This window comes from Dipodomys merriami, unplaced genomic scaffold, assembly GCF_024711535.1.
Source record: "Dipodomys merriami isolate MVZ:Mamm:240054 unplaced genomic scaffold, mDipMer1.0.p SCAF_390, whole genome shotgun sequence".
Lineage (NCBI taxonomy): Eukaryota > Metazoa > Chordata > Mammalia > Rodentia > Heteromyidae > Dipodomys > Dipodomys merriami.
The window spans coordinates 321652-343063 of record NW_027205493.1 but is presented as its reverse complement, the minus strand read 5'-3'; the positions used below and the strand labels follow the sequence as shown (position 1 = coordinate 343063).

Genomic DNA, 21412 nt, shown 5'->3' with positions numbered 1-21412 from the left:
GAGGAGCTGCATTGGACAAGACTCTATGAGGCTGGACAGGGCCAGTCGTGGAGGAGCTGGCTTGGACAGGGCTATGTGAGGGTGGTCCGGTCTGGTCTAGGAGGAGCTGGTTTTGACAAGTCTCTGTGAGCCTGGACCAGGCCAGTCTAGGAAGAGCTGGTTTCGACAGGGATCTGTGAGGCTGGCCCGGGCTGGTCCACATGGTGCTGGCTTGGACAGAACTCTGTGAGCCTGGCCGGTGCCGGTTTCAGGCGGGGCTGTCCTGGACAGGGCTCCGAGAACATGGCCTGGTCCAGTCCAGGAGGAATTAGCTAGGACAGGGCTCTGTGAGTCTGGCCACAGCTGGTCCAGGAGGAGCGGGCTTGGACAGGGCTCTGTGAGGCTGGCCCGTTCCAGTCCAGGAGGACCTGGCTTGGACAGGGCTCGGTGAGGCTGGTGCAGACTAGTACTGTTGGCGCTGGCTTGGACAGAGCTCTGTGAGGCTGCCTGGTCCAGTCCAGAGGAGCTGGCTTGGACAGGGCTCTTGAGCTTGGCCCAGGGCTGGTCCAGGTGGCGCTGGCTTGGACAGGGCTCTGTGAGCCTGGCACAAGCCAGTCTAGGTGGCGCTGGCTTGGACAGGGCCCTGTTAGCCTGGCTGGTCCAGTCCAGGAGGAGCTGGCTTAGACAAGTCTCTGTGAGGCTGGACTGGGCCAGTCTAGGAGGTGGTGGATTGGACAGGGCTCTGTGAGGCTAGCCTGCGCCGGTCCTAGTGGTGGTGGCTTGGACAGGAATGGTAGCCTGGCCCAGGCCGGCCCAGGAGGAGCTGGATTAGACAAGTCTCTGTGAGGCTGGACTGGGCCAGTGTAGGAGGAGCTGGCTTGGACAAGGTTGTGTGAGCCTGGCCCATGCTGGTCCAGGTGGGGCTGTCTTGGACAGGGCTCCTGAGGCTGCCCCCAGGCTGGTCCAGGAGGAGCTGGCTTGGACAGGTCTCTGTGAGGCTGGCCCAGGCCAGGCCCATGTCGGTCCAGGCGGCACTGTCTTGTTCAGGGCTCGTGAGGCTGGACCTGGGCTGGTCCAGTCTGCCCTGTCTTGGACAAGGCTCTGTGAGCCTGGCCTGGGCTGGTCCAGATTGAACCACATATCGAGCTCTGCTTTTTGCTGGCTATTTTGGAGTGCAAGCCCTGTAGAGTTTTCTGCCCCAGCTTGCTTTGAACTGTGATCTTCTGGATCTCAGGCTTTTAAGTAGTTAGGATTCCAAACTGGTTGGATTTAGTTTATTTTAAAGAAAGGGCTCAGTCGGGCGCTGGTGGCTCATGCCTATAATCCTAGCTACTCAGGAGGCTGAGATCTGAGGATCACGGTTCAAAGCCAGCCGGGGCAGGAAAGTCCTTGAGACTCATCTCCAATAAACCACTAGAAAACCAGAAGTGGTGCTGTGGCTCAAGTGGTAGAGCACTGGCCTTGAGCTGAAGAGCACAGGGACAGCCTTGAGCTGAAGAGCACAGGGACAGCGCCCAAGCCCAGAGTTCAAGCGCCAGGACCGACCAAAAAAAAAAAAAAAAAAAAAAAAGAAAGGGTTCTATTTTTTAGATTGAACATGGCCACAGTGTGTGTTGTAAGCACATGTTTGAGGATGATGGAGGCTGTCATTGCTCTAGGCTGCAAGCGTAAATCACAGATGTGACTTTGTGGTTAATAGCTTGAATCCACTGAGACAGAAATACATAAACACAAATTAGAAAGCTCAGAACAGTCAAATTTACAGCCCTACCTTTGTTGAACAAATATCAGACTAATATTTATGGTGCATTGTATGCATAAAATATATATAGGATATTTTTATTTATAAATATAGTAAACATGCTGAGTTCAACAAACATTCTTGGTATGTGAGGTTTTTTTTTTTCCTCATGGGAATTGTTCCTTGCTTCTTTTTAGAAAAAGATGTTACCATCTTTGAGATTTTTATGAGCTCTTTTTACACGGATAAAATAGCTTTGGGAGGTTGGAGACATGGATGCTTTTGTGTATTGCTATCATTTATCAGGGGTATGTAGCTTGCCTATAAAAACTTGTCTTGCCCAAAGGAAGCTTGATGCATGGACTTGGTTACCAGGTGGTCTGCAAGCCCACGGGCCCTGCCACCTTCCTCCCTGTCTCCCAGAGCACATCCCAGATCTGGGGTGAAGGCCTGGGCAAAGCGGCTTAGAGAGCAAGGGAGGGAGGGAAGAAGGGCTGATGGACAAGTGGGCCATGGAAGCACCGGTTCCTATCTGGCAGTTCTGTTGGGCCTGGCTGTCCGGATGTCCCACTCAGCTGCTCCCTGCTCATATGGGGTCTTCTGCAAGTGGCTTACCCGCACGCTGCTCATCTTCTTCCACCTGGATTGGTGACTGAGCATCAACTTCCTCTGCCTGTACATCATGGCTTCCATGATGCTCAACGTTGTGCCTGCAGGTTTATATTGAGATCTACTGAAACCCCCTCTGCCAGACTCTCAGGTGCCCCCACCCCAGGCTCTTTGCAGCAGAGAAAACAAACATGAACGATGGAAAAGTGACCCTGGACACCTGCCTGGCAGAAGTGCAGAGGCTGGGAGGGGATGACTTGGACACACTTTGGTGTAGCCTTAAGAATCAGACACAGAAAGGGAGCCCCAGCTCTGCACATGTGGGGATAAAGCCACGTAGGTTTGATGGCAGTGGAAATTTCCAGGATGAGCAACAGACATGAAGCGGTGTTGGAGCCAGCCTGGCCTCCTGCTTCACTGGGCCAGCAAAGTGTCTCTGGGTCTGAAGGAGCTGATAGGAAAAAGTTCAGCCCCAGCTGCTCTGAGCCAGGCCATGGGGCCATGTGATGCCGTGTGTGTGTGTGGGGGGGGGTGTTTGTGTGTGTGTCCACCATTCCTGCAGAAGATGTTTGCTAGGGAAGCTCTCAGGTGGGACTGGCCAAAAAGATGGCCTGGAGCCCCCAACAGCCACAGAGGATCGCACCGCAAGGGAGAGCTCTGGGTTTCAGGAAGGCCCTCCATGTGTGAAGCCGGAGGTTTTAAAGGGGAACCACGAAGTGCTTTCCCCAGTGGGCTGGACCTACCTGTCCCCTTGTCCCAGCTGTCTGCAAGGCCACCTTACCCGGCCTGAAGGTCTCCCTGAGGGTGAAACCAGATGTGTTTCTCCTGTTTCCAGAGTGAACAATTGGGTACAAGAAGATTCTTCCAAGTGGCAAAAGTACATAAAGTGGTTTGCAGACAGCATTGGGATATTGGCACTATAGTTTTCAAATTACAAATCCCTAATGCCATAGTTAAGGTACAGTCATAACAGTAAAAATGCCTAATTTTAAGCATTGTCTTAGAATTAATTCTTTTGCATCAGTTTGGATAATGTATGCTGCTGCCTCATGAAACCAGACAAAGCAGGATGGCAAGTTGACCCTCACTCCAAGCCATTCATCTAGGAAGAGGATTTGGAACATGTTTTAAATTTTGCTTGACAGACATTCAGACTTGGGGAAGTCTCTCAGCAGAGGATTACTCGATGGTAGCTTGTCTGATGCCAGCATGAAGTACCATGGATTTCTGGATCTCCAGTGTCCACCCTGCAGTCTTCAGTCCCAAGCTCCATCTGTTGTTACTTCAGCTTCTCCCTGATCACCTGATGGGAGTGGAAATGTGCCACATTAGCCCCTCTGCTCTGATGAAGACTTGCTGAGTCCATGGCAAACTGTGCATTTTGGAAAATTATTTTGACCTGCAGCAAAATTTGATTTCCTTTCTCAAACCCTCTCCCTTCCAGCTTGAAATGCAGTTTGAAGAGAGGCCTGATGGTGAAAGTTGCAATATTAAATTAGCATAATCTTTTCAAATTAGGAACCTGAGCAGAAATGGAACTCTGACTCAAGTAGTAGAGAGCCAGTCTTGAACACAAGAGCTAAGATAACAGTACCAAGGCCCACTAAACGAAAGTCCAAATGGAGCATAATTTAAGCATTTAGGGAGTGAATGCATTCATAAGTCGGTATACATTTTTATTTATTATGATGCTCATGATTTTGGCAGTCTTTGGGGGTTTTACTCAGGGCCTTATGTTTATAAGACTGCCATGATCCCATAAACCCATAATTATAGCACTGTTCTTTGTTGGATAGTTTTAGGGTCCTATTTTCTGCAAAATATGCACCTGAGCTGCCATCCACCTACTTCTAAGGTTTCTGTAATCTCTAGCTATTCACTACTGTATCCAGCTTCCCTCTATACAAAAAAATCTCTGGACATTTTCGCTCTGGGTTGGCTTAGCATTGAGATCTGCCCAATGTCAGCTTCTACATGGGAATGATAGGTGCACATCATTCTGTGTAGCTGTAGTTCAGTTCTTCAATTTTTAGCTTCCTAACTAGCAAGAATTACAAGCATGAATCACCAACACCTAGATTATAAGCATTTTTAAATAGATTGCCTTCATTTGCTTTTTCATTGTATATCTTTCTCCCCTTGTAGTATTACTTGGTTCAAATGAAGTTTTTACCAGTATGCTGTAACATATGCAAGCCACACATCAGATAGAATCTGATCAAAATCAGAAGTGATAAATGATGGACACAAAGAGACCTGAGAATATTTGAATATTTGAATTTTTATGAAAGTTTATTCTTCTTTTTGAAACCAAGTTTGTCCTACAGTAAAATTCCTTTGAAACAATTCCAAAAGCAAGGTCATTCATAGTAAAAATTTGGAAGTTACTTCAATATTCACATTATGTATCTGTTAAATAAAGGTGCATTATATATCACTTAGTATTTTTTAATGTTTTGACATGCTATTAACTGCAAAAAGCAAATCTGTATACAAATTATGATTGCAACCACACACACACACACACACACACACACACACACACACACACACACACACACACACACACACACACACACAATATCTATTCAAAAATGTGGAAAGCTAAGCTGGGTGCCAGTGGCTCATGCCTATAATCATAGCTACTCAGAAGGATGAGATCTGAAGATCATGCCTGAATGGCAGCCCGGGCAGAAAAGTCCATTTGACTTTAATCTCCAATAAACTACTCAGAAAAAGCCAGAAATGGTGCTCAAGTAGTAGTGTGCTAACCTTGAGCACATAGAAGCTCAGGGACAGAGCCAAGGCCTTGAGTACAATCCCCATATCTGCCAAAAAAAAAAACCTGAAAGGAATTGGTTATATACTTTATATGTGTGTTACTTTTTCTATATTAATTCATAATTAAAATAACATCTATTATGTTAAAGTATATACTTTATATATATATACTTAAAGTATATATATATATATTATATTACTTTGATTATAGAATAAAATTACGTATATACATCATATTATAAAGTAACATATATATTAATTTAATTACAGAAATAAATTTTATGACATTTAAGTGAAATTAAGCCCAGAAGATAACTAATATCTGAACAAACCCTGGTGTTGAGTCATAGCTTTCTCTACCCATCTCTAGGTTATCACAGGCTTTTTCTCAATGCTCATATTAGTTTTCACTTATTTTTTGTGTGTTACTTAAAGCTTCCACGTGTTAATATAATTTGTGTGTGTGAAAAAGAGAGAGAGCAAGACCCCAACCACATGATAAGAGCAATGACCTGTCTCTGGAACTCAGAATTCAGAACCATTCCCCAAGTGTCCCACAGGAGTAATTTAACATTTAGATATTCTTTTAAATTATGCTTTTACAATGTAATCAACATGTATAAGAGAGCTACTGCATACTATTTTTCATATAAAATATCAGTGTATGAGACAAAAACTATTATGCCTTTTTATATATTAGAAAGTAGAGGTGGGTCTGTGAAGGTGGCTTAGTGGTAGAGTGCTTACCTTGCATGCATGAGGCCCTGGGTTCGATTCCTCAGCACCACAGAAACAGAAAAGTCCAGAAGTGGTGCTGTGGCTCAAGTGGTAGAGTGCTAGCCTTGAGCTGAAGAGTTCAGAGACAGTGCCCAGCCCTACACTTCAAGCCCCACTACTGACCAAAACAAAAAACAAAGACAGAAAAAAGAAACTAAATAAGTAGAGGCACAGAATAAATGACTTCCAAGAGTGCAACAGCTAACTAAAGATGGAATAAGGATATGAACCCAAGCCTAGTTCACAAACTCTCTGAAGCTATGACTTGGCATTTTTGAACTGAGTTTGAACAGAAACTGCTGTTTTCTCCAAGATGCTTTTAGTGGCACTAGTTGAGAATGCAGATGATGGTGGCTCATAGAGAATCAGTTAGCAGTTTGGCATTGCTCAGGAGACATTTAAGTCAACTTCATTCTTGTTTACCTCACGATTTGCCCGTTCTCCAACTATTTCCCATGTGCAGAATACTAGTTTCTACTCATCCTCCATTTGCAAGTCCAACAATGTAGGAATATTTCTTCCACTAACCAAACTTTTGTCCCTAAATTGCAGGTGGTCAAATAAAATAGCAGTAATAACTAGTTTTCCAAATGCAGACAGAAGTTATTAAGCTATAAACATTGCAAAGTTTTGACCAAATATTCTTTGGGTTTTTAAAAAATAATTTATAAAGTACCACATATAAAAACATGTAACAAATGGTACCATGAGCATCTGATACTCACCATTTAGTTTAAATATTAAGCAACAAGAATTTTTACAGTCTTTGAAGATATGCCTCTAATACCTTCCTAAACCCAACAGCACCCAAACCCCAATCCAGAGATCATCCCTATCCTGAATTGTTTCCCATTCCCTTGCTTTTCTTCATGTCTTTGGAGAGTTTATATAAATAGAATGAAACCAAATATGCTTTTCTGCAACTTGCTTTTATCACTAAACATTGTATCATTATGATTTACCAATAGTGATCTCAATGGCTACAGATTATTTTCTCTGCTATGTAATATTCCATTGTCTAAGTATAAGAATACACCATCATGTATTCATGCATACTATTGTATATTTACATCATTTACTGTTCTTTTATCCTTAGCAATAATGCAGCCACATTGCCCATGTCTTCTTGTATACTTGTTAGGAAGATGGATCTAACATTTAAATGGTTGATTCAAAAGTATGCCCATCTTCAATTTTATTAGTCAATGCCGTTGCTGTTCTAAACAATTATACACCTGTGACTCCCATTGCTGGAAAGCCCTTTCTGGAGTATATATTGTTTAGTTTCTTCAGTCCAACAGGTGCTCTGATTTAATTTGAGATTCTCCGATAAGAAGAAGAAGCTTATTTCTGTTTCTATGTTTCTGTTTCTTAAGACTGTTTTTATGATAGGACTATTTAAATATATGTCCACTTTTCCACCAGAGTGATGGTTCTGTCCATAGAATGCTGTGATGAAGGATGAAGAATTACTCATGAAACAATATATTGCCCAGAAGAAATGAGTTTAATCAGCAGACATGTTCCAACTGGAGTCTTTTCCACCCCCACATTTTTTAGGGGCTAAAACACTTTCTTGGGAAAGGTCTTGGTTGCAGATCAAAAGTCTCATTCCAAAGGACTGTTAACAGGATATAGGATGTAGTCAGATAAGTACACTCAGCCATTTGTCCTATCTTTTGGCAGGATTATTGCAGAAAATCAAATAGGCAGCAGGAATCTTGAGTCTTTACTCAGACACTGGATAAACATTCATACCAACAGTACTTTCCTGCTGGTATCGGGGACACTCCATGTGCACTCATACTTCCTGCTCCCAAGCATAGTTCTCATGAGGATATAGGGTTACACATATCTCCTGTTTTCATTTTGAAAACAGCCATTTGTTGTTGTGAAGAAAGCAGTATGATCATCTTCATTCTATTCTGTTCTGTTCTGTTCAGGATATAGCATCACATATTACTTGAAAGACTGAAACAATAAGAACAATTATTCCCATAGCATATAACCCAAATATGTAAAGATTCAGTTCAGAAAAGAAATTTTCAAGGTTTAGCCAATTAAGACGCTTTTGTGGTTTCTTGAGTACTGATTGATAAATATAGCTTTGAAGCTCATTTACTTTAGGTAATAAAGAATGTAACATTTCCATTTCCTGGTGCAGGGAATCAGAGAAAGCACCATGGAGATAATTTTTGTTTTTTTGATTAACAAATATTTTATTTAGCAATTTTGTATATAATTAGCTTCATACTTTTTAAGTATTTATTTATATTGTGAAAATAATGTACAGAGGGGCTACAATTACATGGGCAAGGTAATGAGTACATTTCTTATCAAGCATTGCCTCCTCCTTTGTTTCTCGTTCCCATCTCCCACCTCCCCCCCTCTGCCTTTGCCCCTCCCCCACCAAAGTTGTAATGGCCATTTTTTGACATAACGTCTTGTACATCTCATTGTTGCAATAGGTCCCCCTGTATCCCTATTTAAACAATTTGTTTTTTCCCTTCTGCTCCCTAAATTATACCAACATCAAATATAATGAAAGCAGGGGTTATACCATGGGGGAGCGACATACAAAGCAACAGAGAAATCATCTTATAAATATTTTAGAAACAATCGCAAGAAAGAAAAAAAACATTTGAATACTTGTCTTGGGGTTCGTTTCACCTAGTATCAACTTACCTGACCTTTTCTGCTTGTTTCAGACATATAGTAGTTATTGCAAATAAGGGAAACCATGGGACCAAAGTTTCTTTGGGCCTGGCTTACTTCACTTCATATAATTTTTTCCAAGTCTTTCCATTTCCTAACAAATGAGGAAATGTCATTCTTTATGATGGAGGCATAGAATTCCATTGTGTATATATACCACATTTTCTTGATCCATTCATCTACTAAGGGGCATCTGGGTTGGTTCCATATTTTAGATATGGCAACAAATAATGCTGCAATAAACATAGTTGTGCTGGTAGCTTTAGTATGGTCTTGTTTGTGATCATTTGGGTAAATGCCCAAAAGTGGGATTGTCGGGTCATAGGGGAGCTCTATGTGGAGCCTTTTGAGGAACCTCCATACTACTTTGCAAAGTGGTTGAACAAGTTTACACTCCCACCACCAATGCAGTAAGGTTCCCTTCTGTTCACATCCTTCCAGCATCTGTTGTTATTAGAGTTCTTGATTGTAGCCATTTTAACTGGGGTAAGGTGGTATCTCAATGTTGTCTCGATTTGCATTTCTTTTATGGTTAGAGAGACCTCATATCTAAGAAAAGCCTAGGACCAGATTGATTTACTGCAGAATTCTACAAGGCCTTCAAAGCAGAGCTCACACCAATACTCCTCCAACTCTTCAATGAAATTGAAAGAGAGAGTTCACTAACGAACTCATTCTATGAAGCCATCATAATCCTCATACTAAAACCAGGTAGGGACTCATCAAAGAAAGAGAACTACAGACCCATTATTTGAAGAACATTGATGCAAACTTCTTAACAAAATTTTGGCTAATCGACTTCAACAATTCATGGAGATGTTTTATCACTAGTTTCCAATCATGTTGGAAGGAATTATAAGGTAAAGGAGCCACACATTGTTTTTCAATAACAGGATCATACTGAGTTGCTGTCTCTCAAATGGAGCCTGCTGCCATTCAATGACTTACACTAAAACATCTAGCCTTGTCAGAATTATTTCGTCTGTATGAGTTTGTCTTACTCCCTGAATTGAGTAATTATCAATAGTGGATAAGTAAGATAAAAACTGATTTTCAGGATTTCAAGGACCTGAACTTGCTGGGTTCTTGCCAGGTCTACTTTCTATTTATGGCTGAGTTAAAGAACTGGTTTTTCCAGCTGTTGATAAATCTTGACACCGCTAGCGGGAACCACTACAGTCCTGTAGAAGAGAGAATACAAGCATATAATAATATGTACTAATACTTATTATAAGGTCCTTACCAGAACCTGCTTTCTTGAAGGTCTTTTGCCAGGACTTTGGGTTCAAGTTACTTAAACATGTATTTCAGCTGCTGCAAAACCATATTGGTCACAGTTAAAAATTTTTTAGGGTAAATGAGATTTTAGTTAATTGATCTCTAGGGGATGTATCCTTTTTCCTAGCAACTCTACCACTTGAGCCCTATCTTCACTTCTGTTTTGATTTTGGGTTGATTCAAGATAAGAATTCTTGTTCTTCCCAGAGTGGCTTTGACCTGTGATCCTCAGATCCACAGCTCCCTAACTAGAGAGGATTACAAGCATGAGCCACTGCAGCCTGGTCATTATTACATTTTAATAGTTATGGAATTCCCATGTGACTAAAAATTTCTAAGAAGTGAAATCTGAAATGTTTAGTTGCTTCTCCACTTGATGGAATGGCATGGAATGAGAAATGAGAAAAGTATCAATGAAAACAAAAACATAACATTGTCTCCAAACGAAGGGGACATGAGTAATATCAGTCTGGCAAATGGTATTGGAAATTGCAGAGTTTACTAGATTTAATTCTAAGTGCTTTCTCTTTTTTTAAAGTTTACATGACATGCATTTTATATTTTTTCTGATATTTGGAAAGACAACTGACTATTAGTTATCAAATTTTTGGTTTGACATCCATGCTTTTTATCGGTTTATATGTTCATTGCTTTGTGCTTTTTGTATTTCTCTAATAATTATATCATTGACATAGTATTTTTTCATTATCAGTAAATGTAATATTTTTTGCTTTCCTAACTTTATTATACCAGCCAGCAATTCAGAAATCATGGTTAAACAAATAGGAGTAGACATCTTTGCTTTCTTTCTGTCTCTAACGTGGATTCGTTTAATATTTCACTACTAATTATTAAGTTTAACATTGGCAATTCCTCTACATCCTTTATTACTTTATCAATGTCTATATCTATATATAAATTTATACATTATCTTAAATGAATATTAGTTTTTCTTTTATCATATGATTACAATTTTTTTTAATTGTGAAAATACCATATAGAGGGGTTACAATTACATGAGCAAGGTAATCAGTACATTTCTTATCAAGCATTGTTGCCTCCTCCTTTTTTCCCCTTACTATCCTTGCCCTCCCATCTCCCCCACCTCTATCCCCCTCCCCAAGTTGTAAAGTTCGTTTTTTGACATAATGTTTTGTACATCTCATTGTTGCAATGAGTCCACCTGGATTCCTATTTAAACAATTTGTTTTTTTCCTTCCCCTCCCCAAATTATACCAATATCAAATACTGTGAAAACAGGGGTTATACTGTGGGGGAGGGACATATAAAACAACAAAGAAATCATCTTATAAATACATTAGTGTATATAAATGTTACATAAACAAAAATTAAGCAAAGACAGTACATTTCTAGGATAGGGTATCATTAATTTCATTATAATATATTTCATTTCTACATATTGTTACTTTTTCAAGTACATATTATACTTTTTCAAAAATTTTCATTTATGTTTACAATTGAGGTTGGCCTATAAGTCTATACTACATTTTTCTCTGACTCAATTTTGTCATCAAAATTTGATAACTTCACAGAGTTGTCAGATAGCATTCTGCCTTTCATCTTATACTCTGGAATGATTGGCAAAATTATTTTTTTAGTTTTTTCAAAAAAATTAACTTTTGAAGCTGGTCATGATAATATGCATTTGTAATCCCAGTGATTCAGGAGACAGAGATCAGGGAAATTGTGATTAAATTCTAGCCTAGTAAAAAGTTAAGACACCATTTCAGAGAATGCACTGCGTGGCATGTCTTAATCCCAGCTAAGTGGGAGGCCGAGATGAGAGTACTATGGATCATGTATAAAATCAGGAGACCCTATCCAGAAAATAACTAAATCACAAGAATTCTGGGAGTATTGATAGATGGAAGAGCACTTGCTTAGCTGAATCAAATACCAATGTTACAAAAAAAAAAATAAACCTTCTGACATCATAAACTTTTAGTATCATTATTTTCTATTTCATTTATTCATACACTGTTCATCTTTTCATGAATTCTTTAGTTGGCTGCCTTGTCCATTGATTTTCAGGTTTTATTTTCTCATATAAGCATTTAAAGGTATATATAATCAATCACACCCACCAGTTGTTCTATAATCATTTTCATATCATTCAGATCTAACACATCTTAATGTCTACCAGACTATAAGTTATGATCCATGAGTTCCTTGTTTTTATTTCTGTATATGGTAACTTCATAGTTACTTTTTTTATTTATTTCTACCATTATTACACTAGGCTACATAATGTAAATATCGGTTAACGTTTACAAAGGCCCATTAGGTTTTAAAAATCCCTTACTTTTTTGAATGATTCACCTTATTTTCTATTTCTTTCTACATTTTTGAAGAAAAATTCTTATAAAAACTAAAATGTTAAGCCAGGCGCCAGTGTCTCACACCTGTAATCCTAGCTCTGAGGATTGCAGTTCAAAGGCAGCCCAGGCAGGAAAGTCCCTGAGAATCTTATCTCACATAAACCACCAGAAAACCAGAAATGGTGCTGAGGCTCAAATGGTACAACCCTATCATGGAGCTAAAGAGCTGAGGGAAAGCACCAATGCCCAGAATTCAAACCCCATTACCAACAAAACATAAATAAATTAACATGTTAGTAGCTTACATAAAAATAAGAAATTAAAATATTAGATCACTGGGAAAATGTATGATCTCAGAAAACAAAGGACAATGAAAGAAAAATAACTCCTGTTTCTGTTTTTTTAATGAGGTTTCTCTTACCTTTAATCATTTATCCATAAGACATGTTTCTGGAAAGTCCATGGAAAAGTTGATAATAATAATGTGTTCATGGGCATAAGCCCTGTAACCATGCTATATACACTGTCATTTGTTACCAAACTCAAAAATACTATGTTTATAAGGCAATGTGAAAAGAGTGAAGGGTAATTAAGCTAATCTGAATTGCATCTTAAAATATATAAATACCAGTTCAAGAAAAATGTATGAAATCTGGAAGAAGATGAAAACACACATGCAATGGCATACAGGCCAAAAATGTGGAAAGGTTTAATGTGAAGAATGAAGAATTACATTCTTTCTTCAGTGCACCACTGCCCTATGAGATGAGGGGTCTCCTGGGGCAAACATGTATTGTACCTGCCATCTGATTATCTCTGAAGGAATTCACTAGCCCACTGCCCAAAAGTTCACTCTCAGTAGATCTAACAGAAGAGCATTTTTATTTGAGGTTCTCAGTGCCTGAAAGGTTTGATTCTGCCCCTCCCCCCCAATAGCAATAAATTTGCTGGTGGTGCAATCCAATGACTACTGATTGGAATAAAAAGCCAAAAGCTGTTCAAGCCATGGTTCCTGATTTATCTGATTTTAATTGACCATTAAGCCTCTATAGGGACAGCTCACATCTATGCTTATCACTGCTATTTTCAGCCCAGAGGAAAACATTTTATGAACATAATAAGTACAAGAGACTGAGCTTACAAAGATAAATATGGTGACTCTAATTCTTGGGTAACTCAGTGTTCACAAAAACACAAATTTTAAGTCTTACAAGCCAAGTGATTTCAGATACACATAATTTTTCACATCTAATTTGTATCTTCACAACTTCTCTTTCCTATACCTTATCTCTCTGACAGTGTCAGGACCCAAAATATGTTTCTCTTTTCCTAGTGTCCAACCTATTTTTGTTTCTGTAAATAGTCTCATTGTATTGGAGTTATTTCACAATCAATTTATTTGCTTTCACATATAAATCTTACTAAAGAAATAACCACATGGATACAAATGATCTTTCTAAAGCACAAATCTAATCACTGAGTTCGCTTAAATTCTAACTTTAAAACTCCTCTCAGAGGCACATGGATCCTTTCTCTATCCCCTGACTAACCAGCTAATTATTGGTTCTGCTCCACCTAACAAATACTGTATCCAATCATACTAAAATATGTTAATCTCAATTTAGTCCTACAAACCTTGGACTTGATTAATCTATCCATAGGCAATTGACCATCGTACTTATATCAACTTATGCCTCCAAAATCAACACTACCTTTTTACTTACATGTCAAAGTCATAAGAAAATATACCTACCATTGATGGCTTTTCTGTATGCCAACATTGAGAAGAGTGCAGCTGAAATCAGGAAAGCAACTCCATTCATAATAGCCCCACAAAAAAAACTACCTAGAAATTAACTTAACCACAGAAGTGAAGGACCTCTATGATGAAAACTTTTAAAACCTGAAAAAGGAAAGTGGAAAAACCTTCCATGCTCCTGGATTGGAAGGATCAACATTGTGAAAATGGCAGTACTTCCCAAGGCTATCTACAAATTCAATGTGATACCCATCAATATTCCAACCCCATTTTTCATGGAAGTAGAAGAGGCAATCCAAAAATTTATATGAAACAATAAACGACCCTGAATAGTAAAAACGATCCTTAACAGAAAGAATAGTGCTGGAGGAATGCCAATACCAAATTTCAAACTCTAATACAAAGGCATAGTTATCAAAACAGCTTGATACTGGCACAAGAAGAGACCTCAGGACCAATGGAATAGAATTGAAAACCCAGAAATGATCCCACATATCTATAACAACCTAATGTTCGATAAGGGAGAAAGACAGCCTATTCAGTAAATAGTACTGGCAACATTGGCTAATCACCTGTACAAAATGAAAGCTAGATACTTAAACATTACTGTGCATCAGAATCAACTCCAAACAGATCAAAGTCTTCAAAGTCAAAGTAGACACCCTGAAATTATTATAGGAAGGGATAGAAGAAACTCTAGGGCTCCTTGGCACAGGCTTAAATTTCTTTAATAGAGACCCAGAAAAACAACAAATCAAAGGAAAGTTGGAAAAATGGGCTTCCATGAAACTGCAGAGCTTCTGCATGGCAAAGGACATAGCTACCAAGATCAATAGAAAGCCCATGGATTGGGAGAAGATCTTCACTAGCCATACAATGGATAAGGGTCTGGGAATATATACTTGGAACTCAAAAAAGTAAATTTTCCAACAACAAATCCTCAAAGAAACAACTGCCCAATAAATAAGTGGGCTATAGGCTTATAGAGAAACTTCTCTGAAGAGGAAAGAAGGATGGCCAATACACACATGAAAAATGCTCAACCTCTCTAGCCATAAAAGAAATGCAAATCAAAATAACATTGCGATACCACCTCACCCCAGTTAGATTGGCTAAAATCAAGAACTCTTATAACAACAAATGCTGGAAGGGATATGGCCAGAAAGGAACCCTACTGCATTGTTGGTGTGAATATAAACTTGTTCAATCTCTTTGGAAAGTAGTATGGGTGTTCCTCAAAAGACTCCCCACAGAGCTCCCGTATGATCCAGCAATCCCCCTTTTGGGCATTTACCCAAAGGATCACAAACAAGACCATAATAAAGCTACTAGCACGACTATGTTTATTGCAGCATTATTTACCACAGCTAAGAAAGATATGGAACCAACCCAGATACCCCTCAGTAGATGAATGGATTAAGAAAATGGTATATATACACAATGGAATTCTATGCTTCCAACAGAATGACATTGCCCCATTTGTTAGGAAATGGAAAGACTTGGAAAAAATTATCCTAAGTGAAGTAAGCCAGATCCAAAAAACATAAGGTCCCATGGTTTCTCTTATTTGCAATAACTAGTATATATCTGAGAGAAACAGAAAAAGTCAGATAAGATAATGTTAAGTGAAACGAACCCCAAGATAAGGACACAAGTGTTTTTTTCTTTCTTGCTATTGCTATTATAATGTACCACATGTTTTCTTTGTTGCTTTGTATGTCCCTCCCTCATGGTATGACCACCTATTTTCACTGTATTTGACGTTGGCATAATTTGGGGAGCAGCAGGAAAAAAACCACTTGTTTTAATAGGGAAACAGGTTGACCCATTGCAACAATGAGATGTACAAGATTCTATTTTGAAAAACAAACTTTACAATTTAGGCAGGAGGGTGGAGGAGAGTGTAGGTTTGGAGATGGGAGGGAAGGAATTGTAGGGAAAAAAACAAAGGAGGAGGCAACAATGCTTGATAAGAAATGTACTCATTACCTTGGTCATGTAACTGTAACCCCTTTATACAGTGTTTTCACAATAAAAAACTTAATGAAAAATATATCTGCCATTGATCCTACCAATGGACATACAATATTGTTATGTCCAATTTTCCTGAAGGCCTTTGTTTGCCAGTCATTTTGGTGACCTTCTTAAACTTGTCTACGTATGAAATTGTAGTATGATTATTACAAACCTATCATAATACATATTTAGTTGGATTGTATAACTAGGAAGGCTCAAAATTGGAGACTCTCAACTCTTCCCTCTTGTTCTCAGTCATCCAAGCATTGTCTCTACCTATTTCCCTACTTTTTCCTCTCTCTATCCAAGACACTCTATATATCCTGCATCCTCTTCTCTTGGTCTCCTGCTCCTCTCTTAGTCCCTTCCTTGACAATGTCCTCTTTCTCTACCTGCTTAGTCTGCTGCTCTGTTACCTAAGTGCTCTCTTGCTGTTTGCATTTTCTCTTCAATATTCTCTAGCGGGATGTTTCACCATTCCTATCCAGAGCCCCTCTATTTCAATAACAGCACCAGAGAAGAGACAAATTAAGCTTTTAGTTAAACCATGTTACATAACAAAATAAAAACTGGTCAAGTAAAAAAGTCACTGATTTTTCAAAATGCTGTTACCAATTTTCATTCAAAACCAATTACTATAACTGTGGTTATACAAAACAAACAAGTCTTAGTTAATTAAAAAATTGACAAATATGTCAAATTGGTTATAATGTGAAATTCAAAAATGAATTTCAATGATGTCAAAATATTAGCAAAACAGCAAATGACTCTAAGGATGATTTGAAAAAGTATACACTGAAAAACTTCTATAAGAAATAGTGTTAGTATATATTAGAAGAATATATTTACATACAAACTCAAGAAAGATGTACCTATAAGCATATGACTGAGTCTCACTATGAAACTTAGCTTTAAAAAGAATTGAACCAAGGGCTGTGGACATGACCTCAATGCTATGCATAAAGAAAAGGATATTCACTCACTTAGCAAGACGTCATGTTTGCTTGACTCTGTGTCAAAAACATTATGTTCTTATTAAGAAGACTAAATTATGACATCTAGTTGAGGTATATGATTTTTATTCTAGGACTAAGAAGGCTGAGGCTGGAGGATTATGAGTTCAAGGCCAACCTATGCTACATTCTAAGACCCTCTCAGAAAAAAGAAAAACCTTAAATATGTTGCCAAATAAATTTACAAATGAATTCATAAGTGATAGTTAGTTACCTATCTTAATCTGAAGTATTTTCTCCCTGTTGGATATATACCAAGGGAATCTAAATTTAAGTCAATGAGGGACAGAGAGAAAATCTTCCTTGCACTTGTACATTTTTACATACACATTCTCATAAATAATTTAGCTGAGTCCTAAAAGCAGATTTAAAGGAAATTTTCCAATGTTGGGCAAAATAAAATTGTACTATGTTGATTGCTTGGAGTGAAAATGAAACTTGGTTGAAAATGAAAATATTTTTGTTTATAATTATTACAAAGTCTTTAGCTATTCTTGGATTTATCCTGTAAACTTAGTATAACACCAAAAGGATTTTGAGGATTCTAGAAAAGGTTTTGAAGAAAATGTTCCCTGTGTCTATAGCAAATATATATGTATATGTGTTTGTATATGTGTGTACGTATGCATATATAATATATGCATATATACATATAGTAATAAATTTGTAAATATGCATTAATTGTATGTATGTATATATGCATATATTATATATTCATATGTATTTTTAAATATGAATTATTTGTACTGACTTTTGTTCTCTTATTTCTCCCACCACATACCCTACCCCTCACTCTTTTCAGGTAGCTTTATTAAAATATATAAATCAGGAATCAACTAAAAGCTGAAATACTAGCTAAGTAAGCCGCAAGGTACAAATATTTCTATTACAAATGATTATGCTTAGAACTGAGCACAAAATAATGGCATCTTGCTTTTTCCACCTATTATTGAAGGTAACTGAGGGTAGAAGGGAAGATACCACTTGATTAACCCATTTACAGACTGTAACCCATCCAGACTGGAAACACACTTTTCCACAGCTTTTTAGCGGGCCATAGGAAATACAAAGGCAATTATAATAGGACTATTTTTAAGTGCGTCACATAAAGGCAGTAACTTAAAAATTCAACCAAAAAATGTTCATCACCTACTGATTTCCTGGCTTTGTTTTCCACGTGAACTCAATATACTAAGTTTGTAGGAAGCAAGTCATGAATATATAACCACCTCTTCTCCTTAGCTACAATGCTCACCAAAAGTCCTCTCTTTCAAACATGAAAGTGAGAGAAAAAAGGGGACTTTGTCTCTCTCAAGCATTTCTTTAAACATCCAAGCTAAGCGCCAAGACATAAATATAAACTACAATCTAAAATTTATCTCCTAAGGTTTTCTCTCTATATCCTTTTTTTCTTTCTATTCTGCCTTGAGCTCAGATGTAGCCCATATTATCCTCTCCTAAATCAACATGTCTTCCTATTTCTATCTCTGATGTAAGTTTTCTCCCATTTTTAATGTACTAGCCACACAGCAACTACAGTGATCATTCTGTAATTCAGTTGTGATCCTGTCACTCCCTAGTTCTCATTAACTACAGGATAAAGGCCACATTCTATAGAATGATTTATGAAATACTTCAAACTTTTCCAAACCTACCTCTTCTTCTACAACACACTCTACCGATTATCATTAACATGTTTTTATTGTAAAAATACTGTACAAAGGGGTTACAGTGACATGAGTAAGGTCATGAGTACATTTCCTATTGAGCATTGTTACCGCCTCCGTTGTTTTTCCTCTACTATGCCTTTCTTCCCCACCCCCAAAGTTGTAAAGTCCGTTTTCAACATAGTGTCTTGTACAACTCATTGTTACAATGGATCAACCTGTATTATTTAAGCATTTTTATAATGTCTGATATCATAAATTTTCAAGTCTCCATTCATGTGACTCTTCCTATCAAACTATCTTCAATTCTTCATCTCATTTTGTTAACTCTGAATCAACCTTGAAGATTTCCATTTAAGACAATATTCATCAAGGAAGCCTTGTCTAACATCAATCCAAATCATGCTGGGATGCTACTTGCCTCCTGTAATCTCAGGAATCTTTAATTTAATTTCCCACTTTTTGTGGATATTTTTTCTTCTATTGTTTTGGTGAAGGTACTGGAGCTTGAACTCTAGGCCTGGGTGCTGTCCCTGGGTTTCTTTGGTTTTCTTTTCACTTCTGGCTTTTTTTTCTTGTTAACTGGAGATAGTTTCACAGATATTCCTACTTAGGATGACATCCTACTCAACATCCTGAGTAGCTAGGATTATAAATTTAAGCCACCAGAACACTGATATCTTCTTTCTACCTTTTTTTAATTGGGCAGGGACCATAACCCCAACCATAAGAATTTATCAGAACTCTTTTGCTCCCAGATTATTAGTCCCTTTATTAACTACATCAATTCAGTAATCACTAAGTGAACTCCATGGGTATAACTCACCTGCTTACCACTTACATTTTGCTAAGTAATATCTTGATTTACCAAAGGTCCATTGGCTATATAGAAATCAATTATTTTTTGCTCCTTTTTTTTAGCATTGGAGAATATGAAGACTATTTGTTAACTATTCTCAATTTCAAGTGTGAACTGATGGCCATGGCCTGAGCACTGTCTTTGAGCTTTTATGCTCAAGGCTAGAGCTCTATCACCTGAGCTACAGTTCCACTTCTGGCTTTTTAAATGTTTACTTTATTAAATCTTTTAGTAAATGTCTACTCCTTTGTACAACTACCTAAATATATATTTAAAGTCTCACAGACTTTCCTGCCCAGGCTGACTTCAAACCACCACTCTAAGATTTCAGCCTCCTGAGTAGGTAGGATTATAGGTGTGAGCCACCAGTGCTAGTTGTGATTTGTTTTTAAATCACCCATTTGAATCATTTTATACTTTTTATTCTTGTGATGTATCTGGCTGATTATGCTTCATCTCTTCTGTGGCTATGGAGTAATATAAATGACTTGTGGGACAGCCTAATACTCCAGGCCAATGCTCATCCTTTCCTGCTGTCCAACTGCAAGAAATGCAAATCTTAATGACAGTCATCATAGCTGAATACATGTTGGTAGATAATATTAGCAAAACAATAACATGTAATTGTTTCATTTCACAGAAAATATTTGAAGCTATTTGGCCTCAGCCTTGTCTTCCTACTTCAGAAGATTTCTTGCCTACTGTTCTTATCTTCTAATGGTAACAATTTATTTTCAAGTTTGCAAAGGATCAAGTTTAAAGAGCTTTTATATAAATCCTATATCCCAATAAAATCTCAAAATGTATTGCAGAAACTTAGAGGGTGAGTGATTGTCAGTCTGTGGAAATTAAAAGCAGAAAAGGATAGGTAATCCAAGAACACTTTTCTTGGGAGCTGGAAAATAATTTAAAATATGATTTTTATGCCTCTGATCATTGGCAATGAGTATCCAGTTGTGCATGAGGGGGGGAGGGGGGAAAACCTGGCAGTTCGTGGGCCATAAAAATGTAACTAATTTAGATATGCACTGAGGCTAACATCTGTAATGCTAGCCAGTCAGGAGACTATCTTGGGCAGAAAGGTCTGTGAGACTCTTATTTCCAATTAACCAATAAATAACAATAAATGAAGGTATGGCTCAAGTGCCAAATTTGAGAAAAACAACACAAGAGAAAGCTTATCACATTGAGTTCAACCTCACTATTGGCACAAAAAAAATTAGAAAAAAAAGATAATTTAGCTGTGATTCTCCACCTGCAATGGGGCTCTTTCCACTCATTGAAGAAAGAGTAAGATATACATAAGCTACCTCACAAGTAAACTCTAAGCAGTAACAATAAGCTAATTACCTAAGTGTGTACACTGGTAACCAAACTAATCAACAGTTTCCCCAGAATCTTCTGTAACTAAATATAGATCCAAACTCATATATTAATTTAACAATGATCCCATATTCTACCACCCAATTAGAACAGAGTTTAAGGTGCCATAAGCACGAGAAAGTGCAGTGGAGCACAAAGCTACTTATATACAGGTGTGCAAACAATGAACATCTTGTTCATTGCCTACAAAGTTGAATGCTAGATTCTACTCATTTCTTCCTCCAAAAAATATGAGTAATTAGGAATAAAAATCTCAAAGGAAACTGATTGCTTTGGTTTAAAGCTGAAAAAAATGACAAAGGGCTTTTCTATCCATTTTTGGGGCATTCATTTTTTTTCTCCTGTTTTCTACACACAAGGCCAGAAACATTTCCTCTACCAATGTCCTGATGTCCAAAAACATCCTTATCTAAGTAGAAATCAAGAGAGTGGACTTACCAGGCACTGGTGGTTCCTCTACTCAGGAGATTGAGATATGTGGATCAATGGTAGAAGT

At 38.0% G+C, this 21412-nt stretch overlaps 1 pseudogene; it reads left to right on the top strand.

Annotated features, from left to right (window-relative positions):
• Positions 1–2520: 2520 nt before the first annotated feature.
• LOC138805376 (GATA zinc finger domain-containing protein 1 pseudogene) overlaps positions 2521–21412 on the top strand; it is a 52906-nt pseudogene continuing 34014 nt past the window's right edge.